The 5,401-nt window shown below is 39.2% G+C and overlaps 1 non-coding gene across 1 annotated transcript; it reads right to left on the bottom strand.

The window, feature by feature from the left end:
- Positions 1 to 5,027: 5,027 nt before the first annotated feature.
- LOC130953724 (small nucleolar RNA R71) lies at positions 5,028 to 5,135 on the bottom strand. The gene has a single exon (XR_009075886.1). It is a non-coding gene; the product is annotated as a small nucleolar RNA R71 (small nucleolar RNA).
- Positions 5,136 to 5,401: the final 266 nt, after the last annotated feature.

Genomic DNA, 5,401 nt, shown 5'->3' with positions numbered 1-5,401 from the left:
GCACCGTGGCACATTCTGGCGCACCAATTTTTCCTGCCCTGCCCTCGGCGCGGGCAGGGCAGCGTTTTGCGCACCAACATGCACCAGGCCGCACCAAAGCCGCACCAACATGCACCAAATCCTGCCCTGCCCTCCACAAGGGCAGGGCAGCCTCCTGGGAGCAACTTTTCATGGGCCGAAAATTCAAATTAAAACCCCATTTTAATTCATTTCTTCACCAATTCAAAAGCCCATCCAAATCCAAAAATCCAAGAATAGAAAGTGTATAAATAGGAGCTAGTTTGATGTAATTAGGACCTTTTGGGACTTACCTTTTGCTTTGCCTTGAATTTTGGACTTTCTTTGAGCTTTTGTAACTTTCCTTGAGAGACTACACCAAGATTCCAGAGAATTGGGGAGGAGAATTGATCTCTCTTCTTCCTCATTCTTGCTTGGGTCTTTTTTAATTTCCTTGTTTTGATTCTTGGGTGTTAAGAATTGAGGAAATTCTGTCTCAATCTCCACTCAGAACTCTTTAGTTACTTTTCTGCATAATTGAATCAATTTACATTCTCTTTACTGCTTCTTCTTCAATTCCTTGTCAATTGCTTTGTGAACTTGGATCTGGGAAGGCAAATAGAGATCTAGGCTCTGCTACCTAGTCTCTTGAGACCTGAGACCCCATTTTACTTTTGGTTCTTCTGTGAACCCTGCTGCACGTTAATTTTATTTTCTGTCTGAATCTCTGTTTGATCCAATTCATCTTCTACTTAATTAATTGTTGCAATTTAATTTCTCTTTGTTTAGATTCTGCAATCCCAGTCCTCAAATCCCTCTTACATTCAAGCAATTTACATTTCTTGCCATTTAAGTTACTGCTATTCACATTTCTTGCACTTTAAGTTTCAGTCATTTACTTTCTTGTTCTTTAAGATTCTGCAAGTTTACTTTCCTGTTCTTTAATTTACTGCAATTTGCCCTTCCCCTTTTACAATTACTGTCATTTACTTCCTGTTAAACACAAATCACTCAACCAACACTTGATTCGCTTGACTAAACCAACCACTAAACTAAAATTGCTCAATCCTTCAATCCCTGTGGGATCGACCTCACTCATGTGAGTTATTATTACTTGATGCGACCCGGTACACTTGCCGGTGAGTTTTGTGTTGGATCGGTTTCCACACATCACCACTCAAAGGAAAAAAGGGAGGAGGAAACCGGAAGGAATATTGTGAATACCATCGAGTCCGTGGACACTCTACAAACGAATGCTTCGACTTAAAAAATATCATAGAGAAATTAGTGAGAGAAGGAAAATTAGATCGATTTCTGGCCACCCGAGATGATGATCAAAGAAAGAAACGAAGGGATGAAGATACCGAGCGAACTGAACGATCACCTCGGACACCAAAGAGACATGTCCACATGATACATGGCAGATTCGCAGGAGGTGGGATCTCTAAATCATCTCGCAAAAGATATCTCAAAGAAGTATATTGATGAGCGGATAATTTGTACGCTTTTTGGCATTATTTTTAGTATGTTTTTAGTAGTTTTAGTTAAGTTCTTAGTATATTTTTATTAGTTTTTAGTTAAAATTCACTTTTCTGGACTTTACTATGAGTTTGTGCGTTTTTTTGTGATTTCAGGTATTTTCTGGCTGAAATTGAGGGACCTGAGCAAAAATCTGATCCAGAGACTCAAAAGGACTGCAGATGCTGTTGGATTCTGACCTCCCTGCACTCGAAGTGGATTTTCTGGAGCTACAGAAGCCTAATTGGCGCGCTCTCAACGGCGTTGGAAATTAGACATCCTGGGCTTTCCAGAAATATATGATAGTCCATACTTTGCCCAAGATTTGATGGCCCAAACCGGCGTTCAAAGTCACCTCAAGAAATTCCAGCGTTAAACGCCGGAACTGGCACCAAAATGGGAGTTAAACGCCCAAACTGGCACCAAAGCTGGCGTTTAACTCCAAGAGGAGTCTCTACACGAAAATGCTTCATTGCTCAGCCCAAGCACACACCAAGTGGGCCCGGAAGTGGATTTTTATGTCATTTACTCATCTCTGTACACCCTAGGCTACTAGTTTTCTATAAGTAGGACCTTTTACTATTGTATTTTTCATCTTTGGACATCTAGTTCTTAGATCATTGGGAGGCTGGCCATTCGGCCATGCCTAGACCTTGTTCTTATGTATTTTCAACGGTGGAGTTTCTACACACCATAGATTAAGGTGTGGAGCTCTGCTGTACCTCGAGTATTAATGCAATTACTATTGTTCTTCTATTCAATTCCGCTTGTTCTTTGTCCAAGATATCACTTGTTCTTCAACTTGATGAATGTGATGATCCGTGACACTCATCATCATTCTCACTCATGAACAAGGTGACTGACAACCACTCTTGTTCTACAAGCATCAAGGCTCTAGTGTTTATCTCTTGGATTCCTGATAACACGATGCATGGTTGATCGCCTGACAACCGAGTGCTCGCCTGACAAACGAGCCAGCCATTCCGTGAGATCAGAGTCTTCGTGGTATAGGCAAGAACTGATGGCAGAATTCAAGAGAATCCGGAAGGTCTAACCTTGTCTGTGGTATTCTGAGTAGGATTCAATGATTGAATGACTGTGACGTGCTTCAAACTCTTAGCAGGCGGGGCGTTAGTGACAGACGCAAAAGGATCAATGGATTTTATTCCGGCCTGACCGAGAACCGATAGCTTAATTCCGCTATGCTGTGACAGAGCATATGCAATCGTTTTCACTGAGAGGATGGGAGGTAGCCATTGACAACGGTGAAACCCTACACGAGCTTGCCATGGAAAGGAGTAAGAAGGATTGGATGAAGACTGTAGGAAAGCAGAGAGACGGAAGGGAAGGCATCTTCATACGCTTATCTGAAGCTCTCACCAATGATATACATAAGTATCTCTATCTTTATCTTTATGCTTTATTCGTTTATCACTATACCCATTTGAGTCTGCCTGACTGAGATTTACAAGATGACCATAGCTTGCTTCATAGCAACAATCTCCGTGGGATCGACCCTTACTCGCGTAAGGTATTACTTGGACGACCCAGTGCACTTGCTGGTTAGTTGTGCAAAGTTGTAGTGATCACAATTTCGTGCACCAAGTTTTTGGCGCCGTTGCCGGGGATTGTTTGTGTATGGACAACTGACGGTTCATCTTGTTGCTTAGATTAGGTATTTTTCTTCAGAGTTCTTAAGAATGAATTCTAGTGTTTCAAGGTGATGTTCTTATCATCACCAAGGCTGATTGATTCTCATCAATTTAGCTCTTGAATGCAGTGTCCTGCTGAAGCTTGGCCGGCCATGTCTAATTTCTTTAGACTAAAGCTTTAGACTAACATTGCATGATTCCTGGAATTCTCATTAAGAATTTTGATATCTTTATTTTCTTTTCCACTTAATTTTCGAAAAAAGCCAAAAAAAATTACAAAATCATAAAAACCAAAAACATCTCTTGTTTGAGTCTAGTGTCAATGGTATACAAACTACTAAGTTTGGTGTCTTGCATGCATTGTTATTTGATTTTAAGTGCATTTTGATTATTCCTTATTATTAAAAATCCAAAAATATTTCTAATTTGTGTCTTATCAAGTCAATAACATAAAGAATTGAAGATTCAGAACATACAGCAGAGGAATTATACAGAAAAAGCTGGGCATTCAAAAATGCCCAGTGAAGAAGACAGACTGGCGTTTAAACGCCAGCCAGGGTACCTGGTTGGGCGTTTAACGCCCAAAAGGGTATAGTTTTGGGCGTTAAACGCCAGAATGTGCACCATTCTGGGCGTTTAACGCCAGGATGGCAAAGGGGGAAGATTTTGTTTTTCAAATCAATTTTTTTTCAAGTTTTTCAAAATCAAATCTTTTTCAAATCATATCTTTTCAATCAAATGTTTTCAAAATCAATTTCTTTCCTTTTTCAAAGATACTTGCTAAACAATTAATGATTTGATTGAACACTTCAAGTATGTTGCCTTTTCTGTTGAGAAAGGTTTAATGTTTGAATCATATCTTTTCTTGTTAGGCAAGTCATTAATTTTTAAAATCAAATTTTTTTTAATTGTTTTCAAATCATATCTTCTCAATCACATCTTTTTAAAACCAATCATATCTTCTTAACCACATCTTTTTCAAAATAGTTTTCAATCAAATCTTTTTGATTTCTAATTTCAAAATCTTTTTCAAAAATCACTTGATTTCTTCCCCACTTTTATTTTCGAAAATTTAATTAGTATTTTTCAAAATATTTTCAAAATCTTTTACTTAATTTTCGAAAATTACTTCCCTTTTTCTCACATCCTTCTATTTATGGACTAACACTATTCCTTAATGCAAAATTCGAACTCCATCTTCTTTGATAAGTTCGAATTTTCTATCTCTGTCTTCCATTCTTCTTCCTCTGACACCTCAAGGAATCTCTATACTGTGACATAGAGGATTCCATATTTTCTTGTTTTCTTCTCTTTCATATGAGCAGGAACAAAGACAAAGGCATTCTTGTTGAAGCTGACCCTGAACCTGAAAGGACCTTGAAGCGAAAGCTAAGAAAAGCTAAGGCACAACTCTCTGTTAAGGACCTGACCGAATTCTTCAAAGAAGAAGAACCTATGGCAGCCGAAAACAACAACAATACCAACAATGCAAGGAAGGTGCTGGGTGACTTCACTGCACCTACTCCCGACTTCTATGGGAGAAGCATCTCTATCCCTGCCATTGGAGCAAACAACTTTGAGCTTAAGCCTCAATTAGTTTCTCTAATGCAACAGAATTGCAAGTTCCATGGACTTCCAATGGAAGATCCTCATCAGTTCTTAGCTGAATTCTTGCAAATCTGTGACACAGTCAAGACTAATGGGGTTGACCCTGAGGTCTATAGACTGATGCTATTCCCTTTTGCTGTAAGAGACAGAGCTAGAATATGGTTGGACTCTCAACCTAAAGAAAGCCTGGACTCTTGGGAAAAGCTAGTCAATGCCTTCTTGGCAAAGTTCTTTCCACCTCAAAAATTGAGCAAGCTTAGAGTGGAAGTCCAAACCTTCAGACAGAAGGATGGAGAATCCCTCTATGAAGCTTGGGAAAGATACAAACAATTAATCAGAAAATGTCCTTCTGACATGCTTTCTGAATGGAGCATCATAGGTATTTTCTATGATGGTCTCTCTGAACTATCCAAGATGTCTTTGGATAGCTCTGCTGGAGGGTCTCTTCATCTGAAGAAGACGCCTACAGAAGCTCAAGAGCTAATTGAAATGGTTGCAAATAACCAATTCATGTACACTTCTGAAAGGAATCCTGTGAACAATGGGACTAGTCAGAAGAAAGGAGTTCTTGAAATTGATACTCTGAATGCCATATTGGCTCAAAATAAAATATTGACTCAACAAGT

The sequence above is a fragment of the Arachis stenosperma genome, chromosome 9 (genome assembly GCF_014773155.1).
Source record: "Arachis stenosperma cultivar V10309 chromosome 9, arast.V10309.gnm1.PFL2, whole genome shotgun sequence".
NCBI classification, from domain to species: domain Eukaryota; kingdom Viridiplantae; phylum Streptophyta; class Magnoliopsida; order Fabales; family Fabaceae; genus Arachis; species Arachis stenosperma.
The sequence above is the reverse complement of the archived record's forward strand: the minus strand, read 5'-3'. Positions and strand labels throughout refer to the sequence as shown.